The sequence below is a fragment of the Melanerpes formicivorus genome, unplaced genomic scaffold (genome assembly GCF_026170545.1).
Source record: "Melanerpes formicivorus ecotype bairdi unplaced genomic scaffold, bMelFor1.0.p_v2 SCAF_18, whole genome shotgun sequence".
Taxonomy (NCBI): Eukaryota; Metazoa; Chordata; class Aves; order Piciformes; family Picidae; genus Melanerpes; species Melanerpes formicivorus.
Window position 1 is genome coordinate 15319331 of NW_027142370.1, and position 15554 is coordinate 15334884.

Genomic DNA, 15554 nt, shown 5'->3' on the forward strand with positions numbered 1-15554 from the left:
GAGGCCATTTTATCTCGTCCTGTCAGCTGTTGTTAGGGAAGAGGGAACAGCCCCCGCCTTGCTACCTTCTCCTTCTAGCTAGCTATAGAGAATGAGGTTTTCCCAGAGCCTCCTCTTCTCCAGACTAAACAACCCCAGTTACCTCAGGTGCTTCTCACCAGACCCATTCTCCAGACCCTCCACCAGCTTTGGACACACTCCAGCACCTCAATGTCTTTCCTGTAGTGAGGGCCCCAAAACTGAACTCAGTGTTTGAGATGCAGCATCACCAGTGCTGAACACAGGGCAACGAATCACTTGCCTTGCTCCTGCTGGCCACACTATTGCTGGTCCAGGCCGGGATGCTGGTGGCTTTGTTGGCCACCTGGGCACATCCTGGCTCATCTTCAGTCAGCTGCCAACCAACACCCCCAGCTTTATCCATTCTGGGCAGTTTGCAGCCACTCTGCCTTAAATCTGATTTTTTCATGGAGTAGTTGTGAGTCAGGCATAGAACCCAGCACTTATCCTTGTTGAACTTCCTCCCATTTGCCTTGGCCTGTTGATCCAGCCTGTCCAAGTCCCTCTGCAAAGCCTTCCTACCCTCAAGCACATCAACACTATCTTCCAGATTAGTATCATCACAGGATGTCAGGGGTTGCAAGGGACCCAAAGAGATTATTAAGTCCAACCCCCCTGCCAGAGCAGGACCATATCACCTAGCTCAGGTCATACAGGAACACATCCAGACAGGCCTTGAAAGTCTCCAGAGAAGGAGACTCCACAACCTCTCTGGGCAGTTGTTCCAGGGCTCTGTGACCCTTAGAGTAAAGAAGTTCCTCCTTATGTTGAGGTGGAACCTCCTGTGCTGCAGTTTACATCCACTGCTCCTTCTCCTATCACAGGGTGCAAACTTGCTGTGGGTGCACTCAATCTTCTCATCCAGATCATCGATAAAGAGATTAAAGAGAACTGGCCCCAGCACAGAGCCTTCAGGAACATCACTTCTGACTGGCCACCAGCTGAATTTAAGCCATTCACCACCAGTCTTTGGGCCTAGCCATCAGCCCATTGATTGATTTATTTATTTTTGCCTAGCAAAGCTGAAACTATGGAATGGAATGGAATGGATTGGAATGGAATGGAATGGAATGGAATAGAATAGAATAGAATAGAATAGAATAGAATAGAATAGAATAGGAGTAGACCAGGTTGGAAGAGAACTTCAAGATCATCAAGTCCAACCTAATCAACCACCTAATCAACTAACCCATGGCACCAAGCACCCCATCAAGTCTCCTCCTGAACACCTCCAATGATGGTGACTCCACCACCTCCCCAGGCAGCCCAGTCCAATGGGCAATCACTCTCTCTGTGTAGAACTTCTTCCTAACCTCCAGCCTAAACCTCCCCTGGTGCAGCCTGAGACTGTGTCCTCTTGTTCTGGTGCTGGCTGCCTGGGAGAAGAGACCAACCCCTTCCTGTCTGCAACCCCCCTTCAGGTAGTTGTAGAGAGCAATAAGGTCACCCCTGAATCTCCTCTTCTCCAGGCTAAGCAACCCCAGCTCCCTCAGCCTCTCCTCACAGGGCTGTGTTCCAAACCCCTCACCAACTTTATTGCCCTTCTCTGGACTCGTTCCAGCAAGGCAACCTCCTTCCTAAACTGAGGGGCCCAGAACTGGACACAGGACTCAAGGTGTGGCCTAACCAGTGCAGTGTACAGGGGCAGAATGACCTCCCTGCTCCTGCTGGCCACACTGTTCCTGATACAGGCCAGGATGCCATCAGCCCTTTTGGCTGCCTGGGCACACTGCAGGCTCATGTTCAGCCTACCATTGACCAGTACCCCCCAGATCCCTCTCTGCCTGGCTGCTCTCCAGCCACTCTGACCCCAGCCTGTAGCACTGCATGGGGTTGTTGTGGCCAATGTGCAGAACATGGCACTTGGATGTGTTCAATCTCCTGCCCTTGGACTCTGCCCATCTGTCCAGCCTGTTGAGGTCCTTCTGCAGAGCCTCTCTACCCTCCAGCTTTATTCATTTAGTGCTAAAAGTGATATAAAGAACTTCTGATCTAAAACCTCATTATTAATAACTGTTTTTGAGTGAGCTGCATTCAGCTGAGAATTTTTTCTTTAAATTGTTGAGGTTTTGGGTTTTTTTGAGGAGTCCAATAAAAAGCCAGACACAGTGCTCTAATAGACAGGAAATAATCCTGGGGTGTTCTTCAAATGGGTTTGGATATTTATGAGCTAATGATGATCCTTTGAAAAGGTGAATCAGCTTTCTTGCAGGGCGCTGCAAACGTCTGAGAGCTGGGATTAAATGGAGCAGGGTTGGTTTGGTTTTTTTTTAATCAAATAAACCAGGTGATTGAGTATACAACCCAGATGAGCATTTCCAGGCTTTTGTTAGTGCTTTAACAAAAGCCCCAAATATTATTAAAAGACACCCAAAACGTAAGAATGCAGTTTTAAACTGGCAGGAAATAGAATTTGAGGATATGGATTCCAGCACATTGAGTACCTGTCTTCCCCTACCCCCTTTTTATCTTTTCCCTCTCTCCCTTTTCCCTCTTTCCTCTTCCCCCCTTTCCCCCTCTCCCTTTTCCCCCCTTTTCCCCCTCTCCCTTTTCCCCTCTCCCTTTTTTCCCCTCTCCCTTTTTTCCCCCTCTCCCTTTTTCCCCCTCTCCCTTTTTCCCCCTCTCCCTTTTTTCCCCCTCTCCCTTTTTTCCCCCTCTCCCTTTTTTCCCCCTCTCCCTTTTTTCCCCCTCTCCCTTTTTTCCCCCTCTCCCTTTTTTCCCCCTCTCCCTTTTTTCCCCCTCTCCCTTTTTTCCCCTCTCCCTTTTTTCCCCCTCTCCCTTTTTTCCCCCTCTCCCTTTTTTCCCCCTCTCCCTTTTTTCCCTCTCCCTTTTTTCCCTCTCCCTTTTCCCCCTCTCCCTTTTCCCCCTCTCCCTTTTCCCCCTCTCCCTTTTCCCCCTCTCCCTTTTCCCCCTCTCCCTTTTCCCCCTCTCCCTTTTCCCCCTCTCCCTTTTCCCCCTCTCCCTTTTCCCCCTCTCCCTTTTCCCCCTCTCCCTTTTCCCCCTCTCCCTTTTCCCCCTCTCCCTTTTCCCCCTCTCCCTTTTCCCCCTCTCCCTTTTCCCCCTCTCCCTTTTCCCCCTCTCCCTTTTCCCCCTCTCCCTTTTCCCCCTCTCCCTTTTCCCCCTCTCCCTTTTCCCCCTCTCCCTTTTCCCCCTCTCCCTTTTCCCCCTCTCCCTTTTCCCCCTCTCCCTTTTCCCCCTCTCCCTTTTCCCCCTCTCCCTTTTCCCCCTCTCCCTTTTCCCCCTCTCCCTTTTCCCCCTCTCCCTTTTCCCCCTCTCCCTTTTCCCCCTCTCCCTTTTCCCCCTCTCCCTTTTCCCCCTCTCCCTTTTCCCCCTCTCCCTTTTCCCCCTCTCCCTTTTCCCCCTCTCCCTTTTCCCCCTCTCCCTTTTCCCCCTCTCCCTTTTCCCCCTCTCCCTTTTCCCCCTCTCCCTTTTCCCCCTCTCCCTTTTCCCCCTCTCCCTTTTCCCCCTCTCCCTTTTCCCCCTCTCCCTTTTCCCCCCTTTTCCCCCTCTCCCTTTTCCCCTCTCCCTTTTTTCCCCCTCTCCCTTTTTTCCCCCTCTCCCTTTTTTCCCCCTCTCCCTTTTTCCCCCTCTCCCTTTTTCCCCCTCTCCCTTTTTCCCCCTCTCCCTTTTTTCCCCCTCTCCCTTTTTTCCCCCTCTCCCTTTTTTCCCCCTCTCCCTTTTTTCCCCCTCTCCCTTTTCCCCCTCTCCCTTTTCCCCCTCTCCCTTTTCCCCCTCTCCCTTTTCCCCCTCTCCCTTTTCCCCCTCTCCCTTTTCCCCCTCTCCCTTTTCCCCCTCTCCCTTTTCCCCCTCTCCCTTTTCCCCCCTCTTCCTTTTTCCCCCTCTCCCCTTTCCCTCTCCCCTCTTAAAGTGGGGGAATAGGTGCCTTCCCAGGCACAATTTCAGGTCATTTCCTCTCATTCTATCCCCTGATGCTAGAGAGAAGAGTCCAATCCTCACCTCACTGCAACCTCCTTTCAGGTAGCTGTAGAGAGCAATGATGTCTCCCCTTAGCCTCTTCCTCTCTACACCAAAGAGGTGCTCCTCACAGACCTGTTCTCTGGACCCTTCACCAGCTTTGTTGCCCTTCTTAGAGGAGTAGAGGAGTTCTAGATTGGATTTTAGGAAAAATACCTTTGCTGCAAGAGTGGTCAGGCTTTGGAACAGGCTGCCCAGGGAGCTGGTGGAGTCACCATCCCTGGAGGTGTTCCAGAAACCTGTGGCCATGGTTGGACTCGATCATCTTAGAGGTCTTTTCCAAGCCTATGATTCTAGGTCTGAGCAGGTTATATTTAGTGTGGTCAGTGTTTGGTACTGAAACATTTTCAGAGCAGATGTCAAATGCAGTAAATCATGGCAGTAGTAATTTACCATAGCAAAGCCTTTTTTTTCCACTGCTGTGCATGCAGTTAGAGTTTTAAAATGCAAATAGATGTATGTTCTTCTAAACAACTTGAAAATACATCTCTTACTTTGTGATGGGTTAATGCCCATCCTGAAAACAAGGTGGGGAAGGGCTTGGGAGTGCTTTGCCCTCCCTGCAGGGCATTTTCCCCCTGGGAAACTGAGTCTGTTCCACTCCCCCCTCCCTGCCCAGCTAGGCTATAAAAGGGAGGGCATTGCAGTCCTTAGCTCTCCTTTTGGCTCCTGCCTCTCCTGGATGAGAGCTGCTGCAGCTGCCCTCCTGCTCCTCTGCCACGTGGTTGGGCCTGATCCTTTTCCCTGCTGCCTCTGTGCCTCTTCAGAGAGAGACTGGTTTTGTATTCTTGGGGTTTCCTTTTCCTCCCATCCATCCTCATTCCTTGCCCTTGTGAACCTTTCCTGTTATTGTTATTCATATATATAGTTCAAAGACAACTCTTTACCTCTCTACTTCCAGGCTGACTCCAAATTATTGCTTGGTGGATTTGCTCCTTCCCTTCTTTTTTTTCCCCTCTCTGTTGGGAGGGAAGAGGGGGAAGTGGGGGAGGGATTCTCAGCCTTGCCCCCATCTGAGCCCTTAAGTCCCAGTTAAGGCTCAAACTACCACATACTCAGGTAAGGCTATGTGATTGGGCAGGGAGGCACGATTGGCAGTGCTAGCCAGCACCAGGTTCCCCCCTGCCATGCCATGTGGAGTAGGTACTGAGCAAGAGATCAGAGTCAGATATTTTCAGGGTGGTACAAATTGGCTCTGCAGTGCATGAAGAGGAAGAGGAATCTGCTGCAACATGTACTCTCAGTGACATTTTGATTTTTGGCACTTGTTTGTGTATGTGCAAACCCGTCCCGAGTTTTGCTCATAATGTATTGCTTGAGTGGCTAGAGAAAGGATAAATAAGCTGCAGAACTTGGGTAACTTAGCTTCAACTCTGTGCTCTCCTTCAGAAACACAATCTCCTATTTGTGGCTCCATGAATATCACTGGGCTGCCTACAGCAGTGCCAACATTAATATATGTCAAAATGTTGCAGAATTGGGAGATTGTAACAACATCTGGGTGAATTGCTAAGTGGATGGATAAATAATTACAAATAGTTAAGATCCCACAGTTCAGCAAGTTACCACTTGTCAGCTGAAACGTGGGAACTGACTATTTTCTTGGCATTGATCCACTGTAAATGTTATAGAAGGTTCTTACTTAAACCATCTTCAGTTCAAGCCAAATAGAAAGTTTCAGTTTCTCAGACATGTGGTCTAGACAGATCAGTTTGACTATGGCTTAGGTTTAAGATCATAGAATCATAGAATCACCTGATTGGAAAAGACTTTAAGATGATTGAATCCACCCATAAGCTGACATCTCCTTCTATTCAACTGTTACACCATGTCCCTAAGCTCCTCATCATAGAATCATGGAATTGTTAGGATTGGAAGGGGCCTCAAGGATCATCCAGTTCCAAGCCCCCTGCCATTTGGGGCAGCAGGTTGCTCACAGCCACATCCAGCCTGGCTGCAAACACCTCCAGGGATGAGGCTTCCACCACCTCCCTGGGCAACCTGTGCCAGTCTCTCACCACCCTCATGGGGAAGAACTTCTTCCTAACATCCAATCTCAATCCACCCATTTCTAGTTTTGCTCCATTCCCCCCAGTCCTATCACTCCCTGACACCCTCAAAAGTCCCTCCCCAGCTTTCTTGTAGCCCCCTGCAGATACTGGAAGGCCACAATTAGTTCTCCTTGGAGCCTTCTCTTCTCCAGACTGAACAGCCCCAACTCAAATGGCATCCAAATGGCTTTTAAACATGCCCAGGGATAGGGGCTCCACCTTAGTTATTCTGTGTCCCCCCTAAAACACAATGACTTTCTGCAAACATCTGCTTCCTAATATTTCCTTCAGCTAATTGCTGGGGAGCAATAAATTATACAAGTAGGAAAGACAGGTATAATAAAAATATATAACCCTCCCAAACAATCCATATTTAGGAAGAAATTCTTTACAGTGAGGGTGGTGAGGCACTGGCACAGGTTGCCCAGGGCGGTTGTGGATGCCCCTTCCCTGGAGGCTTTCAAGGCCAGGTTGGATGGGGCTGTGAGCAGAATGGTCCAGTGGAAGGTGTCCCTGCCTGTGGCAGGGGGCTGGAACTAGAATTACAGTATGGCTTACATTGGAAGGGACCTTAGAGATCATCTACTCCAACCTCCCTGCCATGAGCCGGGATGCCTCCCAACTAGACTTGGCTGCTCAAGTCCTGGAACATTCACAGGGAGAAGGCAACACTCCAGATAAGCAGTGTTTCATCTTAAAAATGCCTGCATGCTAAAACTGAGACTCCCCTTAAAAGTAGAACAGTCTCAACAAAAGCTTCCATCTAGGGTGGAAACTGAGATCAAAACAAGAGAAACCCCAAATAGGTACCTGGCTGATGGGAAGTGCTTTTGGGCAGCATAAGAAAGATTTGGATTAGGTCACTTTTCTGTCTGACTTCAGTCACTTACATCTCGGCCTTACACAGCCCCTTGTTTGTTCTGTTTGTGGAGGTACTATTTTATGAGTCTGGTCTCCTACTCTTGTTTTCTCTCAAATGGAGCATAGTTTTTTATGATATTAGTGAGAAATAAATATAGGCAATGGCAATTATTCTCCCATTTCTTGGAATTGGATCATGCTTTAAGCAGAGACCTCAACAGAAAAGCTGCTGTTTAGTTTCAACAGAAGAAACTATTGTTTAGTCAGCAAATGGATAGTCATCCATTAACATCTCTGAGGTTCTTTCCAACTCAAGCCATTTTATGATTCTTAGAATAGAATAGAATAAATCAGGTTGGAAGAGACCTTCAAGATCATCGTGTCCAACCTATCATCCAACACCACCTAATCAACTAACCCATGGCACCAAGCACCCCATCAAGTCTCCTCCTGAACACCTTCAATAATGGTGACTCCACCACCTCCCCGGGCAGCCCATTCCAATGGGCAATCACTCTCTCTGTGTAGAATTTCTTCCTAACATCCAGCCTAAACCACCCCTGGTGCAGCCTGAGACTGTGTCCTCTTGTTCTGGTGCTGGTTACCTGGGAGAAGAGACCAACATCCACCTGTCTACAACCTCCCTTCAGGGAGTTGTAGACAGCAATAAGGTCTCCCCTGAGCCTCCTCTTCTCCAGGCAAAGCAACCCCAGCTCCCTCAGCCTCTCCTCACAGGGCTGTGTTCCAAACCCCTTACCAACTTTGTTGCCCTTCTCTGGACACATTCCAGCAGGTCAACCTCCTTCCTAACCTGAGGGGCCCAGAACTGGACACAGTACTTGAGGCGTGGCCTAACCAGTGCAGTGTACAGGGGCAGAATGACCTCCCTGCTCCTGCTGGCCACACTGTTCCTGATACAGGCCAGGATGCCATTGGCCTTCTTGGCCACCTGGGCACACTGCAGGCTCATGTTCAGCCTACCATCGATCAGCACCCCCAGGTCCCTCTCTACCTGGCCTGTGATTGTATTTACAAAGAATGCAGCAAACTGAGATTGCCTTCTACACCTTAGAATGGTTAAACAGTGTGGGGGGAATGACTGAAAGAAAATAAACTTTAAATATAGACTGCATTAACTGCAATATTCTGCAGCCTTGATATTGCTGCTGTGATGGAGTGTGCACTAGTCTGCTCTAAGTGATGGAGTTTTCCTCTTGGACCTTATCCCTTACGTTAAATTCTGAGTGGCCATGTTAAATCTTTACATTTCCATGGTAGTTATCTTCACTAACACCAAGAGCTCGAGTCCAAACTGGAGTTAGTCTGGTTTTAAAGCCCTGCAGAAGGGGTCTACACCTGCTTAAAATCAGTGTAGAAACCAAGCACATTGATATGAAAGATCCTTGCTTAATTTTGTACCTTGGAGTCCCATTTTATGACAGAAGTCAAGTTTTCCTGTCCTAGTTAGTGTGCATGTGAGGCAACAGCAATGAAAAAAATGCCAATCCACACTTCAGTTTGCTACCTGCCAGGAGAAAACTAGTGTGGGCATTGCCTGTCCATGGAGTACTTAACACTTGCAGCTGCCATATGAATATATCTTTAGCTAAATCCTGCCCTTGGTATGTCCTTTCACCAAGGGTAGTAAAAATTTGCATTAGAAACTAAGTCCTTCCCCATCTGTTATCCAGCAGAAAACTCCTTGAGGCTGAAATGCAACCAAATACATGCAGAAACCTTTGGGTTGTTGAGGGGGATAGACCCTGCATATGTCTTGAACATTTGAGATTAATGGAGCTCCTTGCATAATTAAAGATAAATGCCTATCAAGGAGCACTGTTACATCATGGCTGCAGTTAGGGGACACAGTCTCAAGCTGTGCTAGGGGAAGTATAGGCTCGAGGTGAGGAGAAAGTTCTTCATGGAGAGAGTCATTCATCATTGGAATGTGCTGCCCAGGGAGGTGGTGGAGTCACCATCCCTGGAGGTGTTCAAGAGGGGATTGGATGTGGCATTTGGTGCCATGGTTTAGTCATGGGTCTGTGGTGACAGGTTGGACTCAGTGATCTTTGAGGTCTCTTCCAACCTTGGTAATTCTGTGATCTTGGGCTATCAGTGCCGCTGATAGGAAATTAGTATGAAGGAGTTGATGCACACTTTTTCACCTCCACAAGTCTGGGATTGGTTCAGTGGCTTTGCTGATTGCAGAAAAACACAACATCACTGCAGCCACAGTGTTTATTTTCTTGCTCATTACTTTTCCATGCCCCTGCAGGACAGGTCGAAGGCATTTAGCAATTGTTCTGATGGCTTAAGAGCATCTTAGCAGAGCTGAAATTCTGGACAATGATGTTTATCTCCACAGCAGCTTCACTGCTATTATGTCCCCCACACATTTTGAGGCTGTGTCACAGTGCATTGGCTTTGGTGTTTGAAATGTATTCATTCCTATAAATACTCTTCAGACAGTCCACATGGATCTTAATGCACACTTAAGTTCTGTTTAGGCAGTTGGTGAATGCAGCGTGCTCGAGGAACTTAGTGAGCAGCAAAATAAACAAACAAAGCAATTCATTACCTGGTTACTTCCACAGCCTCTCATGAAATCTCCTATTCAGTGCTTTAGTGGAGACAGAGCACTTGAAGCATAAAGGTGGAGGCTGTCAAATCAAAATGCTGGCAAATTGGCAGCTAGAGTAACGTACAGCCTTTTGCTTTCCCAGCTCCAGCCAACTCAGGAGTGATGTATGAAATGAAATTCCAACCTTGAAGAGCCTGGGTGCTTGACAACACATGGTGTATTAAATCTGCATATGCAAAATGAGTTGTAATGCACCATTAAAGCTTCCTCTAGTTCAGCAATACTTTCTTCAGCAACCATCAGGGCCAGCTGTAATCTAAGTTTAAATAGTAATCTAGATGCATCCAGAAGATGAGGTAGTCAACCAGAGACCTGAACCAGTCTCTGGAAGTCTCTTTCTCTTTTTATCCATTATCCAAAGAGGTCAGTTATAAGCCTAACCCAGGTGTCCCAGCTAAGTGGGGTGGAACTTGGTCTAAGGTTTTTTTGGTTGTGGTTTTAAGTAGAAAAAAATATCTAAGAGTGGTCAGGCATTGAAATAGGTTAGCCAGGGAGGTGGTGGAGTCACTGGCCCTGGAAGTGTTCAAGAAGTATGTGGACATGGCACTTTGGGACATGGTTTAAGGGCCATAATGGTTTTAGGTTGATGATTGGACTTGATGATTATCTTGGAGGTCTTTTCCAACCCAAAGAAATCACCATCCCTCGAGGTGTTCAAGAGGGGATTGGATATGGCACTTGGTGCCATGGTCTAGTCATGAGGTCTGTGGTGACAGGTTGGACTTGATGATCCTCGAGGTCTCTTCCAACCTTAGCGATACTGTGATACTATGATTCTATGTTGGATCACCTCATGGTTTCTGTCAGCTAAGGACATGCCTATGGATCTTGCTGTGCTAAGAATCTTAACTGATGATAACTTCATTGAGTATTTGGTAACAAAGGCAAGAAATATAATCAAATAGGGACTGAATCTGGTGATGGACTGCACAGAAAACTTGTACTGCTCCTCAGACCCGTGCTTACACAGTGGCACTGGGATGCAAGCTTTAGCAAGTAATGTCTGTCCAAAAAGTTTTTGGGTGAAGTCAGATTATTTCTGGTTTGTAGTGCTAAATTCAATTTTATCCAGATTGCATCTACCTTTGTAGGATTTGCTTATCTCCATGCCTGTTTGACATAATCAGATCTTCCCATGGTACAGGTTGGCACAGTCCCTGCTGAATTCTGAAAGTCAAATTGCTTTCTGACTGCTGAGGATACCAGCCTGCATTTCTGCAAGGCTTGAAATACAACACAAAAAGTGTTTAGATTAGGATTGTACCTCACACATGTAATTTGTTGTTGTTCCAACAGATGATGTAATGGTTTTATGGTTTGCTTTTTAATGCATGTTTACTGTAGCCAGAGATGTTGTGGGTTTAAGCCTGGGTGTTTTATAGTACAGTCCTTCAGGGACCTCCCCAGGCAGCACATTCCAATGGCCAATCTCTTTCTGTGAAGAATTTCTTCCTAACATCCAGCCTAAACATCCTCTGGCACACCTTGAGACTGTGTCCTCTTGTTCTGGTGCTGGTTGCCTGGGAGAAAAAAACAACCCCCACCTGGCTACAACCTCCCTTCAGGTAGTTGTAGAGAGAAGGAAGGTCTCCCCTGAGCCCTCCTCTTTTCCAGTCTAAGCAACCCCAGCTCCAGGTAGTGGAGTCACCATCACTGGAGGTGTTTAGGAGGAGACTTGATGGGGTGCCTGGTGCCATGGTTTAGTTGATTAGATGATGTTGGGTGATAGGTTGGACAGGATGATCTTAAAGGTCTCTTCCAACCTGGTCTCCCTCTCCGAACCTCTCCTCTCCGAACCTCTCCTCTCCGAACCTCTCCTCTCCGAACCTCTCCTCTCTGAACCTCTCCGAACCTCTCCTCTCCGAACCTCTCCTCTCCGAACCTCTCCTCTCCGAACCTCTCCTCTCTGAACCTCTCCTCTCCTCTCCTCTCCTCTCCGAACCTCTCCTCTCCTCTCCGAACCTTTCCTCTCCTCTCCTTGAGTCTCCTCTCCTTGAGTCTCCTCTCCTTGAGTCTCCTCTCCTTGAGTCTCCTCTCCTCGAGTCTCCTCGAGTCTCCTCTCCTCGAGTCTCCTCTCCTCGAGTCTCCTCTCCTCGAGTCTCCTCGAGTCTCCTCTCCTCGAGTCTCCTCGAGTCTCCTCTCCTCGAGTCTCCTCGAGTCTCCTCTCCTTGAGTCTCCTCGAATCTCCTCTCCTCGAGTCTCCTCGAATCTCCTCTCCTCGAGTCTCCGAACCTCTCCTCTCCGAACCTCTCCTCTCCGAACCTCTCCTCTCTGAACCTCTCCGAACCTCTCCTCTCCGAACCTCTCCTCTCCGAACCTCTCCTCTCCGAACCTCTCCTCTCCGAACCTCTCCTCTCTGAACCTCTCCTCTCCTCTCCTCTCCTCTCCTCTCCGAACCTCTCCTCTCCTCTCCGAACCTCTCCTCTCCGAACCCCTCCTCTCCTCTTCTCTCCTTGAGTCTCCTCTCCTTGAGTCTCCTCTCCTTGAGTCTCCTCTCCTTGAGTCTCCTCTCCTTGAGTCTCCTCTCCTCGAGTCTCCTCTCCTCGAGTCTCCTCGAGTCTCCTCTCCTCGAGTCTCCTCGAGTCTCCTCTCCTCGAGTCTCCTCGAGTCTCCTCTCCTCGAGTCTCCTCTCCTCGAGTCTCCTCGAGTCTCCTCTCCTCGAGTCTCCTCGAGTCTCCTCTCCTCGAGTCTCCTCGAGTCTCCTCTCCTTGAGTCTCCTCGAATCTCCTCTCCTCGAGTCTCCTCGAGTCTCCTCTCCTCGAGTCTCCTCGAGTCTCCTCTCCTCGAGTCTCCTCGAGTCTCCTCTCCTTGAGTCTCCTCGAATCTCCTCTCCTCGAGTCTCCTCGAATCTCCTCTCCTCGAGTCTCCGAACCTCTCCTCTCCGAACCTCTCCTCTCCGAACCTCTCCTCTCCGAACCCCTCCTCTCCTCTCCTCTCCTCACCTCTCCTCTCCTCTCCTCGAGTCTCCTCTCCTTGAGTCTCCTCTCCTCGAGTCTCCTCTCCTCGAGTCTCCTCTCCTCTCCTCTCCTCTCCTTGAGTCTCCTCTCCTTGAGTCTCCTCTCCTTGAGTCTCCTCTCCTTGAGTCTCCTCTCCTTGAGTCTCCTCTCGTCTCCTCTCCTCGAGTCTCCTCTCCTTGAGTCTCCTCTCCTTGAGTCTCCTCTCCTTGAGTCTCCTCTCCTCGAGTCTCCTCTCCTCGAGTCTCCTCTCCTTGAGTCTCCTCTCCTCGAGTCTCCTCTCCTCTCCTTGAGTCTCCTCTCCTCGAGTCTCCTCTCCTCGAGTCTCCTCTCCTCTCCTCGAGTCTCCTCTCCTCGAGTCTCCTCTCCTCTCCTCGAGTCTCCTCTCCTCTCCTCGAGTCTCCTCTCCTCGAGTCTCCTCTCTTCTTCTCTCTTCTCCTCGAGTCTCCTTCCTTGGAAGGCCAGGACACTTTACAGTATCTGACTATTAACTCATCAGATTCTACTGAAAAAAAACCAACCCAAACACACAAAACCAAAACCAAACAAACAGAACAACCAACCAACCAACTGGCAACTATTAGCAGAGAGATGGAGAAATTAGTTTTGTTTTTCAGTGACTCTGTTTTTCTTTCTCCAAGAAAACCCACATGCCAGCTTAATAGTTTGACTGCCACTTCATGACACCCAGGCCCTTTCCACTGCATATCTCACTGCTGTCTATGGACAAAAAGGAAGAGCTATGGTGTGTCTGAAGCCTTAGGACAGGTTTTCATCATGGTAATCACAAAATGAAAGGGCAATCTGAAAACCCGCTTATTGACAATACCGTGAGATGGCTTTTGCTGAGCTTAATACCATTTGCTACTTATTAAGGCCTGTAATTTCCATTCATGTTAATGCCTTCTAATTATTATCCTACTTGGCTTTTGTTGCTCATGGAGATTAAAGTGGTCTGTTTGATGTGTGCAAAGAAGTGACTCCAGAAAATGGTAAATTAATTGGAAGGTGTCAGCTTAGGAGAACGTTTTTGACATGAGCGCTGCAAGGCTGTTAACAAACAGACTAACTCATTTGTCTCACTGTGAAATGAAAACAAAACTCACAACATTGTGATAAGATCTTGACTAGGAAATGCCTGCAAGACTCTTTGAAGCCACGGGTTCTTTTCTTCCCTGGGCTTCAGCACCGTGCTATATGCAGCCCACGTTCTACAGAGCTGTGAAGTGAAATAGGTTCTATGCAGAACAGATGGACCGGGGCTAATGTGGTGATGTGCACTGGAGATGAGAACAGATTAATACCACAAGGGGAAACTGGAGGAAAATTGGAAAGATGGGGGTATTTGAACTAATTCATGAATCATTTCCAACTGATAGTTATGCCTTCAGGCACAGTGAATAGCATCAAGGAAGCATATTTAAATTTTCATAAGTTTGTTTTAATGTAGATTAGAATTAAATGCCATGCTTTGAGCTGATGAAAAAAAACAACCCAGCTACCTCCTATTTCCCCATCCCAGGATGTACCTCTGTGGTTCAGATGTCACTGATGGACTTAACATAGTATCAGTCAGGGTTGGAAGGGACCACAAGGATCATCTAGTGCCAACCCCCCTGCCGTGGGCAGGGACACCACACACTAGATCAGCCTGGCCAGAGCCTCATCCAGCCTGGGCTTAAACACCTCCAGGGACAGGGCCCCAACCACCTCCCTGGACAACCCATTCCAGGGCTTCACCACTCTCATGGGGAAGAACTTCCTCCTCCCCTCCAGCCTCAATCTCCCCACCTCCAGCTTCATTCCATTCCCCCTAGTCCTAGCACTCCCTGAGATCCTGAGCAGTCCCTCCCCAGCCTTCTTGTAGCCCCCTTCAGATACTGGAAGGCCACAATTAGGTCACCTCGGAGCCTTCTCTTCTGCAGACTGAGCAGACCTAAACAGTCTGTCCTCATAGGAGAGGTGCTCCAGCCCTCTGATCATCCTCGTGGCCCTTCTCTGGACATCTTCCAGCACCTCCAGATCCCTCTTGTAATAGGGGCTCCAGACCTGGAGGCAGTACTCCAGGTGGGGTCTCAGCAGAACTGAGCAGAGGGGGAGAATCACCTCCCTTGCCCTGCTGGCCACACTTCTCCTGCTGCAGCCCAGGATCTGATTGGCTTTGTGGGCTGCAAGTGCACACTGAGAGCTCCTGTTGAGCTTCTCCTCCCCCAGCACCCTCAAGTCTCTCTCCTCAGGGCTGCTTTCCAGCCAGTCCCTGCCCAGCCTGGATTTGTGCCTGGGATTGCCTCGACCCAGATGCAGGACCCTGCCCTTGGTCTTGTTGAACCTCCTGTGGCTGGCTTGTGCCCACCTCTCCAGCCTGTCCAGGTCCCTCTGGATGGATCCCTTCCCTGCAGCCTGTCTGCTGCACCACACAGCTTGGTGTCATCAGCAAACTTGCTGAGGGTGCACTCAATGCCACTGTCCATGGCACCCACAAAGGTGTTGAGGAAACCTGGTCCCAGGACTGACCCCTGAGGGACTCTGCTTGTCCTTGGCCTCCACTGGGACATGGAGCCATGGACAGCCACTCTCTGGGTGCAGCCATCAAGCCAGTTCCTTATCCATCTAGTGGTCCACCCATCAAACCCATGTGTCACCAGTTTGGAGACCAGGATGTGGTGTGGGACAGTGTTGAAGGCTTTGCTCAGGTTAATTATGTGCACTGTGACGTGAGCTGCCACTTGGAAAACCCATGGCTGATTCATGGACTTGGCACAAGGCTTTGGGGAATGTCTTACTGGCAAAAAACACTGTGTGGCCTGGGAGAACGTGCTCTGCCACAGGCATCCAAGCATAGAGATGCAAGTCTATAGCGTCTGGAGGCATTATCTGATGCCTAGAGCTCATCCTCTATCATCTTCCCAACAGCCTTCAGTCTTCTGACTCCCCAAAGCTGTTCCAGAGCAAGTACAGTTGGGTAACTACATCTCTGAATGGGATCTTCAGGCATATGTTACAGAATGAGGC

General features: G+C 49.0%; 1 protein-coding gene across 1 annotated transcript in view; it reads left to right on the forward strand.

Moving 5' to 3' along the window:
- The window catches only part of LOC137446732 (catenin alpha-2), a 727090-nt gene that overhangs the window by 606818 nt on the left and 104718 nt on the right, over window positions 1–15554 (forward strand). The window lies entirely within an intron of this gene.